The sequence below is a fragment of the Sinohyriopsis cumingii genome, chromosome 12 (assembly GCF_028554795.1).
Source record: "Sinohyriopsis cumingii isolate HCF-2022 chromosome 12, ASM2855479v2, whole genome shotgun sequence".
Taxonomy (NCBI): Eukaryota; Metazoa; Mollusca; class Bivalvia; order Unionida; family Unionidae; genus Sinohyriopsis; species Sinohyriopsis cumingii.
Window position 1 is genome coordinate 56,677,273 of NC_142972.1, and position 19,673 is coordinate 56,696,945.

Sequence of the window (19,673 nt, forward strand, 5' to 3'; positions counted from 1 at the left end):
CACACAGCACAGAACAAAAATGTTTGCATAGTTTCAATACGAACTGGCAGTGTTCGGATTAATGAACAGCGATAGCAGGGCTATTTGCCTAAAATCACAACTGAGCTTGTGGATTCAAGCCAGGAAACTCCAAGTAATAGAGAGATATACAGGAATTAAAGACATTAGTGCTGATTAGAGTTCATTCATGCCGTATTTGTCCACGAATTTTTATTTATTTTACAATGCTCTAAACAGAGTGTGAGTAAGAAATTAATTGTTTATAAATGAAGAGAGTTTGCAATGTTCATAATTATGTTATAAAACATTTCTGGCTGAAACACTCAGCGACTATTTTGCAGCGTAGATGCAATATTGACCTTGACAACTGAGTTAACTGAATGTTCTCAGCTTGTTTCAACAGTGAATTTGTTCTAGATTACTTTGGAACCATCGCCTAACAGTACATGTTACCATGACGGACCGATGATTAGCACTCATTCTTTTAGACAGAGTAGGACTTTCATAAATATATGAACGGCATCTTAAACATGAGGATTTTTTATTCCAAGGGGGATAAAAATACATCACTTTCATAGGGAACTCAAAATACCTCATCCTAAGCAGATATTATAATATTCCTAGACCCAGAACCATGGAAGTACAGCACTGCAAAAAAAACAAACTTTAAATGCCCTCAAATATAGCAACAAAAAAAACCAACCCCTACAACTAATGTCCAAAGTTCTCTAAGAAATTGGCAAAAATCACAAGGAATACACCGCCATACGTACGGACGGTTCTAAAAACTCTGACCATGTGATAATCTGCAGCAGCAGCGGTGATACCAGAAGAAGGCATCGCGTTGAGAACGAGACTACCTGATAACTGCTCCATCTACACAGTATAATTATTCAAGCTATCCAGTGGGTGAAAGATTCCCATACCTCAAAATTAGGTATCTTTATTGACTCAGTTTGTTGCGGTCCTGGAATCAGGACACTCTTCTAGTCGAGACAACATTCTTAATGACATGCAACTCCATATCAAAACCCCGGGAAAACAAAACAAATAATATTATCAAACTTCACGCATCGTGTTGCATTTTTGAAATTCAAATTCAATATGCATCTTGATGAGTCAAGTTGCATGATATATTTGAGTGTATCTATATGTAATAATGATATTAAAACAATTCGCTAGCTACAGTAAACGAATATGCAAAGAATACATACATTCGACGTCTTTCGTCAACATATCCTGAGCGGCACAACGAAACAAACGACTGATTGATATACATATCGCATAGTTTTGCCTTATATTCCCTATTTTTTAATTCCACTTACATAATTTAATAAAAAGAAACAGACGGAACACCATCTTGTTGGTGTAATAGGAAACAAGGGTAGAACGTTGAAACTATACTCAATAAATCTTAGTCTGGTATTATATATGTTTGCTCCCTATATAGTACTCCACTAAGAAGGGGCCCCGAGTTGCCGAGTGGTCTAAAGCGCTCTCCGTTACGGATCACTGCCATCTCACCTCTGTCTGCGTGGGTTCGAGTCTAGGATTCGGCCAATGTGGGTATGTGAGAAAGCTTGCCAGTAGCTTCTCGAGGGTCGGTGGTTCTTCCCAGGGTTTTCCCGGGTTCTTCCTCCACCATTAATACTGGCCGCCATGCATAGCCTATCATGTGCTGAAAATTGGCGTTAAACCCTACAACAACAACAACAACTATACTAAGATAGGGATCATTAAAGGCAAGGAACCAGACTATAATTAAACCAGGAGAGGTAATTCAATACCTAATAAACGGTCAATCGAAGCATTGCTTGGATATATCCTTGAAGGAGGCACGGGCTAGTTTTTATGTACAAATTTAATGTCGCAATCAGTGACCTAGTATACAAAATCATAAAATATTAAATACACAAGTGAGGTCAAAAAGGTTCCTATTTTTGGATACCTATATTAAAAAAAAGCATAAGAATATTATCCGCTTGACCAAAGAAGTCACTGGCAGTTCATAGCAGACTAAGTTTATGCACCCCTACCCCCAATTTCTACCTGGTATTTGCATGTCCGAAGGTCATTTTGTACATCATGTGATGCTCACAGTGCAACATGCTGCAGAGTAACTATGGAAGGTGTACATGCCTGACATCAATTTCAAGAACCACACAAGCCAGGAACACCTAGTTCACAAATATATCCATATCTTTAAATAGTAAACAATAATAACTGAAACAGTCACACCATAGCCTTAAGTTAAGAAATTTGGCAGGGGTCAATTTACGAAACTGGACCCTGCCCCCTGAAAATTGTCTCGAGTGTAGTGTAGGAATACATATAAATTTGATCCGTATGGCAAGTCACTTCTTGCATATTGCATCAAATATTTAACGACAGGAGCGAACAGTAATGTCCTGATTTTGTCATTGTCTCACTGCGCTTCCATAATATGGCTTGTGGACAAAAATGATTCAAAATATAGTTCTCAATGGCAGCGAAGTACGTCACTAAAACTCTATCTGAAACGGTTTGTTTTTTAATTATTCATAATAGTGTAATGTCTGACTAAAAACTAAGCAAAACTGTTGTAAGACAGGAAGTGCATTATGAGAAAAAAAAGCATCTGCTGCTACCATTACTCAACAATTTTCTATGCCATTCCTCTTTTTTAGGTTGCTCTTACACTTCAAACCGTTCAGTCACACACTATACATCTGGCAAGAAGAAATATGGAGGCAGAGAATGAATTTGGGACAATATAATTTAAAGAATATCAGCCCGCTCCTGATTAAAGAAAAGATAATGCACACAAAAAATGTTCAGTTTTACACAATTTTCAAGAAGATAAACACTTCTAAATAAAGCAGATATTTTCTGTTACAAGATAAGTTTTATTTTTAAATTAATAGTAGGTGGGTGGAGATAGACAACACCCGTTCGATATTATTCTGCGAAACGAAATATCCTAGAGTTTTATCTAAAAATGTCATTTAATAATGAATTTATGATAAATTAATGTATAACAGAAAACAGCGTAGAAAGGTTGCTAGTTCGGAAGAGCCGAAATTTCGGCACAGCGAAAATAACACATTATTGCACAACATCAACAATTACTATTTCAGTTACTACTATCACAACACAAACATGTTTTCTATTTCATGCTCAGTCCTCCTTTTTGGGTTGTTCTTATACTCATATCGTTCATTAACATACCGAACAACTGACTGTATAACGCCGTGAAGAAAAAAATCTAAATGTTAAACATCTGCATGAAGACAAACACATCTAAATAAAGTTAATATTTTCTTTTTCAAGAAAAGTATATTAAAATGTATATAAACTTGACGTCGCACACACCCCACCACGACCGGAAAGTATAAAACGTTCTTATATAATTCACACTCTTTAAAGAAAGCACATCATCAAAAAGCTGCTTCATTAAACTGACGTCAAGGAGTATTGTCTTACAGTGTGAAATTGGATACACTTGACAAAAATGTGGTACACTCTAGATTGATATGCCTAATAAGAATGTGATAATTCTCGATAGGTACACGCATGGTACACAGTCGCTGTGAGCTTCACTCTTAAGGAGGTACGTGTGGGCTAAGTGGATGTGTCCTACATGCAAGCGACACAATTTCACGTCACCTCTACAATTTAACCTACATGAATGGTGCGTTCTGCGTTGATCAGTTTGATATTGCCACGAAAGTTAATTGAGTTTTTGCTCCACATATGTAGACGTGCGCTAGGTTAAAAGCTTGCTTTCAAATTGTAATATTTGGAGCATTTAGACAAAACTAACCGAGAATAAAAAAAATTATTCCTTTCAATTAAATTATTTTCACAAAAATATTTCATGTACTTTTAGTTTTTTAAAAGGCAGAGCCTTTCACAATAGAGTTTCTAGCTTTATTTGTTTTAAGTCAATGTGGGGCTATTTATATTGTTCTTCGTTTATATTAAGTTTGTGTTGTGTCTGTTCCTTGAACTCTTCAATACTTCTTAGTAATGCTAATAATTCCAGTCATTTCAACTAGTTCATAACTGACTACCTGATAGCAAATACACTACAAACTGTAACTGAATAAATAGCAACATCCAAATCAGAATTGTGTAGCATCTCTTTAGGAGAATGTATACTAATGATTAAAAAAGATTACATTTATGTTTTAAAACTCAAGGCAAAAAACGTGTTAACAACTAAGAGTACGCACTAAAACGTTAAAGACTGGCAAATGCGAATGGCATGCTTCGCTTTTGTCCCCATATCAAAATATGGGAAGTGTCAATAAAGTCAATCAGCAAAACAAAGATCGACCGGTCGCTTCATATATATTGGATCACAAAGTAAACATTGCACAGTCGTCATATCCTTCAATGCCTATAGACAATAATGATCTCACATTTTATGAAGGATACCGATAATTACATAATAAAATGCATAATTTTAAATATAGTAGAGGCGGGTTAAACAAATCAGTTTTATGAGATGGACTAGGATTAGCAGCGATAGCTACAATCATAGTTGTTGCTGTTAGTACAGCTCGCATAGGCATTGCTGCAATAGACAACGAGGAAACTTTTATTTACAACATATTGTTTAGATATATTTAAATAGTAATATCTGTATCTGTAAGTTGAACAGCTCCATAACGCGATAAATAAGGCGAGTATAGACAATGATAACAACCTTAAGGAATTGCCCAGGAACATTAGCGAGTACAGTGGATATAACATAAGAAACGCAACCTGGAAATCAAAACGTTGAGACAAGTGAAGACTTTGGGGTATGACGTGATGCTAACTTACGTAAGATCAAGTAAAAGAACAACTTCAGAGATATTGTCATTCATTGTTCAATATTCTATCATAGACTCAAATCTCTAGAAAAGAATCTTTATGATACATTTCTAACCTTTCTAACTGTTCTTTTCTTTAAATGTCACCAGGATATTTTATATTATAATTTGAAGGATTAAGAAAATTTTCTGATTGAACTTCAGAACCATTTTCCTCTTTTGTTTGAAGTTATCCAACAATATAACAATGGAGGCAACTACTACAAATAGACGTTATTTGCCTTAATTTGAGTTGCTTTTCTTGATATAAAAAATTAACGTTAAAGACCATTAAATACATTCTTTATTGCTAATTTTAATAAGACTGTTTGAATAATGCAAACAGAATGGACACTATGACATCAGCATGGATAGATTGTAATCCCTCCAATCCAGTAGAAAAGAAGTCAGAAACAAAAAACAGCAAACAACAAAAGGGATTTTGAAAATACAGATATTTTTTACAGGAAGAGGAGCAAATGAATATATAAGATAACTTGAAAAACCTACAAAAATATATAAAATCTGAAGAAATAATTTAAATTCAAGAGTTATACACTCCAAATATCTAATGTTTCCGACACACACGGCTATGCTTATAAGCACACATTTTATTAATCCCTTTTAAACTTGCAAATTAATAGCTTTATTACAGAGATAGAGAATTATTTAAAGAAATCTATCTGAAATAGAAATGACAAAGGTATCCGCTTTATTAAAGAGAATAGATTTTATTGTTTGGTATTATAATATTTCTGATCTTCTCAAAGTCGAATATGTTATATTACATTAATGAAAAGAATGACATATGGCTGTTTCAAATTCCAGGTGACATTTTACATCCTTGAAATGTATAGGAAAATGTCAAAGAGATAAGAACTGCAAATGGTAACTCGAAGAGCGTGTTGATGCTAAACGTGTAGAACATAACTTAAAAGTTAAAATCATTTCAAGTAATACAATTGCAGTGAAATAATGAATAGTGCCTTGCAACTCCACTTTGTGGGTATCGAACAACAAACATAAAATACATCTATCTCATAATAATAAAAAATATAACAACATTACTCTAACGGGAGCTTTGGCTCTTGTTGATTTTAGTACCTCCGCCTGATATTTGTACGGATACTTTGTTTTACACTATAGTAAAATACAAATGATTACTGAATGATTCAAGCAGTAGACTAAATACCAGCATTAGAGAAGATGGAACATTTATAGACCGAACCAGCATGCCTGCAAAACAGTTTTCCTCGCTACATAAAGAGTGAAATAGAATTAGATAATATGTGCCTGGGAAAATGAGGTAACGAAAATAATATTAAAAACACTGATACATTATGATGCTATATTATTGCATCTGAATTAATTGGGACGAGAGCTGATGGCTGATTTTATTAATGAAATAAATGACACTTAGCGAATTTCAAATTCAAATTTGACCTATGGAACTGATTAAAATATGGTGGCTTGCAAAACCATGATCACACTTAGCATTGATAAATTGTCAGTGTTACATAAAAAATAATGATCTTTCCGAGAAATAGATGATGTCACAAACAACTTAAAGGTGAACGAAAACTTGATGGAATCCATGAGACAAAGTTATCATGTATCTATTATTGATTCAATAACCGTTAACCAATGCAATACACGCGGTTACATTCTTCGAAGTTTGCAAACTATCTGCTTTCCGTGGTAACAACTAAAAAACATATCTATAAGAGTATGCTGAGCCAAGACAAAAAACTACAATGTAGTTTAAACAAATAAAAAATATAAGTTAGATGAATGGTAGATATTTAAATGGCTTGGAAATAAATCTTGCAACACATGCATATGCATTGGAAGCATTGCTAGATAAAAGTCTCCCTTTAAGCGGTAGCATTAAACAGTTACCCACCCAAAAGAAAAAAGAAAACAAGAAATGATTATAACAACATTAGTTTGATGAGAATCTAAACTTCTGCCTGGATGATTTTCTGTGTTGTTCTAAGTCCTAACTAACTTGGTGGAATTGATATAAGTATGAATTTTGGTAATATGATATCAGTTGTTAGATAGGAAACATGGAAGCACTGTTACAAGCATAGTAATGCAAAGTGAGATGTGTTTATGTCAAAAACTACACCACAACAACAACTTAACTGTCACTGATCGGACTATGGCCCATCACGTGTGATCACTTTAAAAACACGCAGTGGGTAATTTTCATTTTATATGTCATTTGAATGAACAAACAGGCTTGTTCATAATTTTAACAACTTGTATCTTGAACCTGACAGCACTCACAAGGACTTTTACATTGTCATTGCATTGCAGGCATACAATCAACGTTTTACTTACTCATCAGATGTTAACAAAGAATCCAGTCTTGATAGCTTAAATAAGCATAAACATAATAAACATAATTAATGAATCTTCTAGAATTTGCACTGTTTGAACAATCAAAATCAGTCACGATAATAAATATTAAAATTGGCATAATTATTAAAATGTACTACTCAAAAAAAGCAACAACATGAATGGACACGACAGCAGTTATGATTGGAAGGGGAATAGATAATGGGTTCAGCATTTTCAGAAAGCATCCGTTTGTTCAATATATTTGTTACAGGTGAATCTGGAAAGGACGGATTTATAAAAGACAACAGGATAGTAGTGCAACAGAATAAAATTCCGTTAAAATAGGAGATACGTGACGAAATGAATATCCATTATCAATTAAAAAGTAACGACAACAATATTTTCAGTAACCACGCTGTAGACATGCTGGATGTCTAAATCAACACAATTTTCTTTTAGTAATAACTAGACATCTTAGGAATCCATATGATGTGAACTACATGTATATGTGACCATTGATTAACGAAGAGCAACGATTACAATATATTCAAGAGGACCACCCTGGCTAACATAATGGATGTTCGATATGTAACAGTATCATTTATGACAGCTAGTCATCATCATCAGACCTTTGGTGAAGGCCACACGTCATTATGTCTCTCCATCCAGAAGAGTTAATGATAACAAGATTTTCCACGTCACTGTCATATTGAATTTCAAATGAGGGCCACTTTAGTTTATGATCACTAGATATCACAATACGTTTTGGTGTAAATCCCATGCCATGACCATCCAATACGGAGAAGTAACCATTCAAGATGACAGGCATTGCAAGTATATGTGATGTCAGATCGGTATCATAGTTTGCAACCATCTAAATATCGTCCGACGTCGTTTGATAAAAATTCCATTCCAATATGACCATCCCTTAGAATGTAATGATGATTATACTGGCTGCATAGTTCGATGTCAGACCGGCATAATGTTCAGTTAATACAATATACACATCATAAGAATTCACTATATGAAACCTACATGTCGATATGACCATTAGGAGGCCCTGGATGGCCTAGTGGTCTAAAGGGATTGCCTTTACCGATACCAATCATTGCTATTTCACCTCATTTCGCGTGGGTATAAGTCTCGGGTTCATCCACTGTGGGTATTTAAGAAAACTTGTCGATAGCTTCCCTTAGGTCGGAGGTTTCATGTTGGGATAAATTTGCATGAAACGTTGCATGGCAATCATCCAGTTAAAGAGTAGTGGCAATAATAAACTCGTGGTACCGCACAAACGGCGGACAACATGTCATGGTCAGCAGAGCTGCAAATCAACAACAGGCAAAAGGAATGAGACTTTAAACATTTCTGATCAGTGTTAGTTTTAGATTAATAGACTATTAAGATCCCAACGAACGTTCAATATATAACTTCAAACGAGCTGAACAAGATACAAGAAGGAATTGTACCACTTCAGTCAAAGGCGTGTTGTCTCATGCACTATCCGACCAGCATTAGGTCTGGACAAACTTTACAAGCTGGAATAATAAGAATGACCTCAAATATAATTACTGTATGGTTTCAGCCACTATGTATTTCTTCAATGAGCAGAAACAGCACATATAAATTAGTAACACAAGTGCTGCAAATTCGCAACTGATAACTGTACACTGATGCGTCTGGCTTAGTGGTCTTAATTTAGATAACGTGCATAAGCTACCTTTGTTGAAAAATAATTTATATTCAATGGCAAAGCCAATAACAAACCTTTCTATTAAACAGTTTTCCAACTAGGTCAATCAATAACTAATATGCAACATATACATACCATCTTTTAGCCTACCCAAATATATAAGCGACATGCACATTCGATGGAAACATCGGTCATTTATTTCACTAAACCGGTGTACACTTACAGTTGAACAAGATACACTATACTTCATATGTGCGATGTCGAAATGATCAGTAACTTGAGACAAATAAACAAGATGAATACTTACAAAACTAAAAAGGTAATACGGGGTGCTGTATACAATACTTTGTCTCACTCAGGATGGCGCCATTGATGATGTCTACAACGGTCTCATGGTATCTTTGCAATGTAGATCAATTTGACACCGTGATTTGTTAAAGCATTAATTGTTATCAACAAACAGCGATATGGAAACATAATGTATTAACTATATCCAGGCCGTTATTAAAAACAATGTGATTATTTTTCACATAAGGGATCACATTGAATCATAGAAGATGGTTTTAGGTGACATCTCAGACAAAAGCGAATTCCGATTGCTTTTGCCTGTCTTATTTTCATATGCATTTGTGCGTTTTAGGCTTTTCAAAATAACACTGAGCAGGCTTTCAACATGTATTATTTTAAGGTAAAATCCAAAGTGGGATAAAATCGGAATCGATAATTTACAAGATATTAGAGTTTGAAGTAATCTTATATTTCAACCAAAACCAGCTAAAATCTCCCGACTGCCCTATATAGGTAACGGTAATGATTCCAATTTTGTAGATATTAACTCCTTATATATTTATTATACATGAGCAGAGTCAAAAGATAAATTGTCTCCCTAGCCATGTTAAATAAGCTGCATGATCCTCCATGAATCTCCTAGCCTCGCTTTTACGTATAGCTTCAAACAACAAGAGCCCACATTTGTCACGCATCGTGGTTATTTCTAGTTGAACTGTGTGTACCACGGTGAAATATTACTAGCGGAGGCAATTACGTCGTGTCACTCGCATGCTAATTTTGGCCCATACAGATCTTGTTTCATGTTTCGGTTTTGCACTGCAATAATTTGCCCTGTTTATTAACATACCCGGTGTGTCAAAATTCAAATGAACCATCTTAAATAAAAATTATCTTCCTATACATACTTCCAATGAAGTTCTCTTCACGTTAAAGCCTACACTGTAAACAAATCATAATTATCCATGGCCACAGATTTCATTCCTGAGCAGCATCAAGTCCTGAGTATTCATTTCTGATTAAGCTTATTAATATTTCCATAGTTTTCAAAACAATCCTTTTGCGACGAAGAAAACCAGACCATGGTGCGGTAATGGGCACGTAAAATTATACCGTCCATCTTTAAATTCACAAGAACGTTTTATAAATTTTCTGTGTACTTTAATTTTCAGCTGGGGTGAACACTATTATCAGAACGATGATGAAACGTTCTCTCAGAATCAAGGCTATTATATGGGCAAGAAGGGCTTTAAAAGCACATGGATAAGGGTATTCGCAGTACTCGTTCTCAACGGATTTTAAAAACTCACTAACGTCAAAAGACCTTTCCCGCGGATCAAGGTCATCATTTTAGCTGAGACTAATAAACAACTAGTATCATCGCCCAAAACTGGATAGCAACTTACTTGTGACTCTCTCTCTCTCTCTCTCTCTCTCTCTCTCTCTCTCGCCCTCTCTCTCTCTATCTCTCTCCATATTTTAGATAGACCCCGTAATCCTCAAAACCTTGAATGTAGCAATCGGAGCGGACTTGGCAGAATCCCTCGCACATTAATCAATCCCAACTCAATGAGAAGTCGACAAGGACTGGCAAAAACCGGCAATAATATTTGATTTAGAAGCGGGTTGTGAGCACATAGCCTCACCTCGCCCTTAACTAAAGTGTAAACAGTAACCAATAACTGGCGACCAACTTTTAGTCAGACAAAGATTCATATTAGTTTGCATACTGCCCGATCAATCAACTACCAGGAATTCATTTACCAAAATTTGCCGCGTGACCATATCACCTAGTCATACAGTGACGATAGTGATCGACCGATGGCGAGCAAATTAAGCTTAAGAAATGGATGAAACATGAACTTTTATTTCCGGGAGGGCCACTTAAAAAAAGCGAATAAGATCAACTGTTGCATGCAATCATGGTCGTCAGTGCCATGGCCCGTAAACCAAACCCACCAGCAGGGAAACATTCTTCAACCAACAGGCGCCAAAAGGTTCAGCCATCCAACCAGTGCCACATCGGTCAACGTCATCATCCAGGACCACAAACCCCAGCCGCCAACGGCAAACCCGAAAACCCTCACGAAGTCACAACCGGATGTCCCCAAGCCGAGCAAATAGTCAGCATTTCAGCATTTAAGGTACCCACTCGAGTGGCAACGTCCGTCCCAGAGACTCCCTCGGAGCCACAACAAGCCCATTATTAAAGTCTGCCAAGCAAGGATCCATGCGGAAAGCCGCCCTGACAACAGCCGAATTGACCACCTGGAAGGCCATGTCACTACCAACCGCTAAAGATCAAAAATAACCAAGGTTGACGTACAGCCCGCAACGACTTTTTTAAGGACGCAGCCAACCTGGAAAGCCAACATAATGAACTACTTAGACACGATCAATGGGCCCAACCAATAGAAAACCAACCCATCGAAGCTGCTAAAAGCAATGACCTCAAACACATCTTAAAACAGAAGATCTTTATTTAAAAAGGTTTCAAATTATTAACCTCAATTCAAAACACAATGCTTGGAAATTTCTTCTGTGGGTGAGATATGCCCGATTAAAATGCCACTATAACAAACACCATACATCTAGGTGGCAATTGAGCCACAGAAGCGCTAAAAATAGACAGCTTTAGAGGGCCTTATCGCCACAGCCATCGTCAATATTGAGGAAAAACTAAAGAAGTTTACGGGCAATGGATCAGACTGGTCTGTCGTAAGTTCCGATTCGTTACAGCTGCTAATTTTAAAAGTACCATACGTTCCAAGGCCAGAGCCACATTTCCCCATCCAAATAAAACCATTAAAAAAATTAAAAACTATAGCAGCGTAGACAACCGCTGCTGTGAATGGGCCTTATTATTCTGCAAACACCCGGCTGAAGACAACGCAGAACCTGTCAGCAAATACAGCCGGTATCTGCGCTAGCTCCGATTCGGAATGATTACGTTTCCAATGAAGGTGTGGGATATAAGAATGTATGAGAACCTTAACCCTACAATTGCATTTAGTGTCTTTGTTTAGGGCCGGGCACTCTGCGTTATTTGTGTCAAGGAAAAGATACTTGCCAACACCATAATCCTGCTGATATTTTGAAATGTAGAAAAGCAGCAGCATTTGTGGATTAAATGAAACCCGCCAGACAGCCTGTCAGCTGTCTTCCTCCCTTTCATCTCGCCTAACTATGAATGTGTAATCGTTTCACTGCGACGACAGAGCAATCCCCAATCATTCCAGAAATAATGACGTGATAGCTAACGTAATTCAGAGCCTAGATAAACAGCATAAATGCAACCGCTAGATGTTTGCATCCCCCAATAGAAATGATTCGCTCGTGACAGAAATTTTCCAATTTCTCGCACACTTAGACCCTTTTGCAGCACCCGTGGGGCCCCCTAACCATTGCACATTGGGGATACAGAACCACATAGATTTAGCTAGGAAAATACTGGAACTTGTCATTGACAAGGTTTACCTAATTGATCCATGCAGCAAGTGGTATTATATGGCCTTAATGTCAAGCAACAAGGCAAACCTGTTCACGAAGAAAGATTATCAACTCCTTCGCTGGCAACTCTGCCTCCTTAAAGTACTCTTGCGCCAACACCAGTAAAGCCTTCACCCACTCTTGGGAGCTTACCTTTCCTTAAGCACAGACCTGATTAGGCACCACCTCGACTACGACATACAGTTTCTTTATCAGGGGGTTGTAGAAGCTCTGCTGGCAGGACGATTGACTTCAGGCTCTTAGCCGGCGTGTTCAGATTGAAGTTCCACACTGTGTCGGTTTGTTGGCCACGATAGTGTGTTGCCTAAGCACGCGCGTTTACAGATTGACCGTCCGCCCCATGTATTGGTTTTTGACAAGGAAAGTGAGCGTGACTTAAGATTCCACGTCTAACTCCAGGGATAGTCCGCTGATGGCCTAACTGGTTCCCACGTAGGTCATGCGGACGGAGAGCCCCAAACGAACTACAGATGAGCGAGTTACTTGGTCTCATCAGTCATGCAGACAAGGGGGTGGGGTGGCTAATTTAACCGCTAAAATAGTCGAGATAAAAACGACACAGACGAAATTCTAAAGGCCATAGAGAGGTTCAAAAAAAGGTCGAGTGTAATCAGCTGAAAAAGGAGCACGTGGAGATGGGGGAAATGCTCTCCCGAAATAAAGAATTATTGCCGGAGATGCGTAGGGAATTCACCAGTTTGCTTTCACGAAGTTGACTTCCTGATTATTCACGTGATACAGCAGGTCATCATTCAGGCGCATGCCGCCATGGCTATCAGCCATGATAACAATGACGATTCACCTCAGTCAGGGCAGGTGGGTATGCTGTTTGGAGTCTAGCAAACAGCAGGCTGATTGGCTGCATAAAGAGGCTCAGAACATCTTGTAAATTATGGGACCTGTCAATAAAGTTTATGGAGATATGAGATCAAGAAAATGGACTGATCAAAATTATTTACGTCAAATCTCCGTTTCTTCATGCGTTTAGATACTTCCTAACAGATTTGTCAAACACATTTCCTTTAATAAGTGATCAAAAAAATAACATCAGATGTTGCAGAGTTGTATCACAACGCATTTTAAAAATTTGTTTGGTATTGTTGATGCTGAACTAATTATTTAAATTAATGAATTAACAATGCGAAAATCTTAGTTTATTATATCAAGATGATGAACCATGGCTTTTGAATATTTAATTCACTGAGTATTGAAATGTATTAAGATTGTGAAGGCTGATGGTAGAACCAATATTCTCTACTCTCCAGTTATATTTGTTATACTTAATAAACATACTTATAATTCAATTTACATTTCGGCTCTTATTGTTCTTTATGCTTATATAAATGTGTAAAGTTCTTCCATTAAATTTTATCTCATCACTTCCTTATGGAATATGTATGCACTTACAAGGCAACGTCTGAAAAGTTATCTATCTCTCCAGTAACATTTGTCCTTTAAATTCTGATCCCACCAAAGTGTTTGTATGCAAATATAAAAAGGTTTTCACATGAGCTACATAATTTAGACCTTTCTGTCTTATACTAAACAGTGCTATCCATTCATATACATAATAATGTGTTCAAAACTACATTTCAAACAAATCATGCAGCAGAAAATGTTATGCAAGAAACAAACTAAACTGCTCCATTTTCACACATTCAATACATAATGATCTCAGTTAAAACTTTCTTACATGAAATTGTTTTTGCGTATTCTCTTGGTACTTTTCTAAAGATCCAGTTTTTTATGCTCATTTTGCAACAGCTCAAAATTGTTTTATCTGATAACTCCCAAGGGAAGGAACTTTCAATCGTCTGTAAAACTAGGATCTGCGAGAAGAATTGAATTACGTCTTGTGCATAAAAAAAAGATTAAACAATTATATGCTGCATAAGAATTCCTTCAAACCTCATCTACACTGGTCGATCATTTCTTGAGAAAAAGCGGCTTAACATTTTGTTTATTACATGTTTTTGAACGATCATGGTAGTTAACGACATGTCGACATTGGTTATATGCACGTGAAGGATCTATATTTGTTTAAGGAAATAAACACAAAATATTAATGTTATGTTGCTAAGCCTAAAATGTAGGTCTCAGTGACCTCGTTAGCTTTTAATGTCATTGTAGAAACAAACATGCATTCAGGTATGAGTTTTCATGACTTAAACATAAACATTTACGAGACGTTCACTTTTAATGCAAATTATGAACATAGTCAATGTGTATGGAATATCAATCATAGAGACTTATTATGACACAAAGGAGTTAGAGTTTGTCAAGATACGTTTACTCACCAAATGTCATGATCCTTAGTTGAATTCGATTGATATAACGTTAAAATAATCATGTGGCCGTTTCAAAATATAAAACTTACTCAAAGGCAGAAAAGATGAAACATATGTCATCTTCTTCTTGTAGATTTAATAACATTTGTTTAGCAGAGGATAGACTATACATGGCGGCCAATATCATTCGCGGAGAAAGAACGCTGAAAAACCATTGACATACGGGAAGTTACTGGCAAGCTTTCTCACATACGCACATAGGCATATCCCAAGACTCAAACCTACCAGATAGAGATGAGATGGTAGTGATCGGTAAAGGCGATCGCTTTAGACCAATTCGCCACCGGGGACCCCGAAATATAACTCATGAAGAAACTAAATTGTTGGAAAGGTGAGGTAACTACAGAGACGCAGCTCATCATCAATTTCAGTATTACAGTCTTGAAAAATTAACATTTAGCAAAAAAATGTAGCCCAAGTCAGTGATATATAAAGTATCGTCAATACTTAGCTCTACAAATATCTCCGCAATAGTTATGATAAATGCAACCACATAATGCAAGCATATGCATCGTGAAATAGATATCACAGGACCATTCAGATATGGGTGAGGTATTAGGATACATGCATAAAAACACGTATTTAAATGAGTACAGCATTATTAGTAAATATATAGGATCGAACTAGCGTCGGTGAAATATTAAAAATGAGTGACAGTGAGGGTTTAAAGCTTATTATAGTGCATACTCTCACCATCGATCATGATTCCAGGTAAAGCAGCATTATATAGTAGATAATGTCAAATGTAGATTATAATGAACTTCATTTCCTGAAACTAACATCAAACTAATGAGATAATGAATGATAGAAACATGGATCTCCTGATGAATATTTTGCATAATGGTACATCAGAGTAGAATTACCATGTGATAATACATACACGAAACTACAATTTCTGGGAGATGATTTAGCATTTTAAGAACATAAGGTGTTTCACAGCACTGTTGTGTTTGTGTAACAGTGCAAACGAAATGGCGACGGGGTTTCCGTAGCACTTACAAAATGTACACAGCTAACCAGTAAGTAAATATTTGCTTGCCGAGTTACAGTTACCGGTCTTGAAGGTACTTGAAGACCATGCACATACAAATGCAAATCATGTGAACGCATTTTCCTGTGCAAGAGCCGAACCTGGGAGCATTGTTATTATTAGTTTCGAAAAATCGTTTTGGAGACGGAATGCTGCTTTAAATTGTGTCAGCCTAGAGTTTGTTTAGGAAACGGATATAAATATGACTAATGCTGATTTGGAATTAAGAACATTCAAAATCAGCTAATAAGGATATTAGTAGAATCATCCTAAGCTATACAAATTTCAATTTAGATCAAATGTAATTACGTACAGCACTTTTGTTAGTGTTGTTTATCACTAACAGCAAACACCTTATAGATTTTAGTCTGCCAATGTTGCCGGAACAAAATATTGTTACATTTATTTGAAACTGGTTTAAATCAAATATTGTTCATGAAGACTCTAAAGCAAAATATCAATACAGTGATGACAGTAGCAGCTATACATAATGTTAGAGGAACATCTATTACTGGGTTACGGCAACTAAATGATGGTTGGCTAGCATTTGAAAAGACCCAATTTCAATATGGCAAACAATACCCAAAGGATATTATCAAAACTGTATTCAATGTGTTTGCTACTGCGCCCATAGCGTTTTGCCAAAACACACTTCTCAGTTTTCACAAGCAGCATGGTGCTTCTTTATGCCTGTCCTGTGTCAAAACAAATCATAATTCTGATGACGATGTAATAACATGTAAAAGATGGTTATGGAATGCTATCAGCATTTACAAGATTGATAAAGACTTGTTGCCAGTTTCTTGTTTTCCTTATTTATCATATCTTTTAAATTAGTATCTTCTAAAGATATGCGTATTTGTACATCAACACTTCTCTGTACAAGTAAATAATTAACTGCACCTGTAATTTTATACAGCCAGCTATATTTATCATACGTTTGTGTTAAAATTTAAATAAGTGTTTATGAAACAATCTAATCACTTCTCGTCCTGAAATAGTTCACATACCTCGACCTTTTTTATTCGATCACTTTGAATTCTTGGTGATATTTCCGTGTTTTTAACGTGAAAAAAATATCTTTGTCCGTAATATTGTGCATTTTCATAAATAGGTTACATCAGGCCCCAAAATTGTCCAAAAGTTTCAGTTTCCATACTTTTTGAAGTCATTTTAAATTCGTGGCTACCAATCCAAAGCAACTTCCGCTCATTCATTTATTTCATGGTTTCTGTTGCTTTGGTCGTGTGACTAAATGTGTGTGGCTAGATTTAACTAAGGAATTATTCAAATGTGTCAATAAGAAGAAGCCGCACCAGATTTGTAGTTTTACCTGAAGGAATAGCAGAATGTAGCCACAAACTTTAGAAATGGCCAAATGATATAGGATTGTGTTATTCCACATATATTTACAAGTTGTCAAACATAAGATTTGATCAGGAAATATTCTCTACATGTCAATCAAAATTACCCTTCAACTCAATAGGTGGAATCATAACCAAAACTATATCGGACAAGAATTAAACCAATTGTTTTATTTGAATCATTAATATAGAATAATTTTCTATTTTGTATGATCTCTTGAAATATTCTCACAACTGCAAAACGTTTTCTCCATAGGGAAAATGATAATTTACAACGTTATCAAACGAATTTGTAAATAAAGCTCTCTCTCAGATAGACATTTCTTGTTATATAGGCAGACATTTAAAAGAATAAAAATAAAGCCTGGTTCATTGTTACCATCAACGTGAATTAAAACAATATCTCCTTTGTTTCCTAATTTATTCTCAAATCTCTTTCACTTTAATTATTTTATTCTCTGCTTAAATATTGTTTCAGGTTACCAATACCAAGACCTTTCGAATTTACTGCATGTTTTCTTTCTAATGATATATTCTGTCTTTTATTATACTTTATTCAATAATTATTAAATCGAATTCCTCGTTACTTTTATCAGTATCACTTGTTGCATTACATGCTATATCATCAATACTGTTTAATTTAATTATATCACATGTTAGGATCTCATCATGATTTTGAATCTTTACTGTATACAAGAGATGGCCTACACAAAAACGTATGTTCCGCGATATATCACATTGTTTCTCAACATGCGTAGCACGGTATAATGTCATTATAAAAGTGGAGCCATTCAATATTCTGAAGTAGGTTTATACAATGTTTATCACGTTTCCTCTGTTTATAGCTAGAAAAATAACCTGTTTTAATTTATAGCAAAAGAACACTATGGTATATACATTATATTTTTTGAGAGAAAATAATTATCTTGAGACAAAAAGAAAATGCAATATCTCACTTAAAAGAATATCACAGTCCTCCTTCCCACTATCGTTATATGCTTAGTACCTTCTTAGTAGATGAATTTGTTGAGGGTATGTTTATTCTTGTATAGGTTGCCACCTAAAACTGTAACTAAAATTCGTTGATTAAGCCTACACTATAGCTGAATTCCCGTGAAAGACCTTGTGCTGACAATTGAGAACCTTTTGATAAAAATAAAAAATGTTGACACTGAATTCTACAATTCACTAGCCACTCTATTCGTGTAATAAACAGGAAACCTTGAGTTGGATGCCAACATCCGGGCAATATATTTATCAGAAAAGGAAAGTAAACATAAAGTACACTTACTCAACAAACGAAAACATATCTAGTGGACTTCATTAATTTCTAAAACTTCAAACAGATAACAGGTGCTCTCCTAATTGTGGTAGGATGATTCACAGACTTAAAAGCATTCACGTACTTCACATATTGACATGCTTTAGCAAACAACTAAAAAAGGCCGTGTCTCAATCTGAATTTACACACAATGCTAGATTTGGCACGCATATCTTGCACAAGATCCATTTTTGGCCACATCATTATGCTAAGTGACGGGTATAAAATAGATGAATGAAAAATCATTCATGTAATTATATTTGTAACATTTAAAACTAATTTGTGACAGAGAAAATCGTTAGTTTAAAATAATTATATTATTTTGACCTAAAACAATGGAAACAAGCTGTTAATACTACTAAATTCGCAACAAGATTATTCGGTTTGGTTTGTTCCTATGTGACATAAACTACCAAAGTACGCAAAACGTGAAACATTACCATGGTGCATACCACCGGAAACACTTTATCTCGGTAAACCAGTAATACCGTGCATCTCTACTGAATGCCATCATTTCCATAAAATATTTAGCAACAAACCTTACAAAGAGATGCAACAAAAACAGTAAAATCCATCTAATGTTTAACCAACAAACATGGGGCTAAATTGTAACATTCATTTACTACACAGGTTTCGGGGGTTTTACGCCATTTTTCATAGCATGCTAGACTAAATAAAGGGGCCAAAATAATTGCTGAGAAAGTATTTAGAAAAGCCTGGGAAGAACCAACAATACAGAGGAATCTAATGGGACGATTTCCTTAATAACACTTAGGCCATCGGAGCAGTCAATCTGATAGTAAATAGTAAAATAAACCACAAAACATATATTTACTAGTGGACAAATCAGTTAAAGAGAGGAACCATATCAACTGCTTAACTACCACTAAGTAAATACTCAAGACACAATCCCTGTCCGTCGAAGTCTGTCTCTT

At 35.8% G+C, this 19,673-nt stretch overlaps 1 protein-coding gene across 9 annotated transcripts in view; it reads right to left on the reverse strand.

Annotated features, from left to right (window-relative positions):
- Positions 1-19,673, reverse strand: part of LOC149786508 (putative inhibitor of apoptosis) — an 80,599-nt gene that overhangs the window by 29,820 nt on the left and 31,106 nt on the right. The window contains exon 1 of one of the 9 annotated variants that reach the window (XM_089976999.1): positions 9,013-9,120. The exons of the other annotated variants lie outside the window; for them this stretch is intronic. The gene's annotated coding sequence lies outside the window, so the exon portion shown is untranslated. Of the gene's footprint in view, positions 1-9,012; positions 9,121-19,673 lie in introns of those variants that run through there. 9 annotated transcript variants of the gene reach the window in all.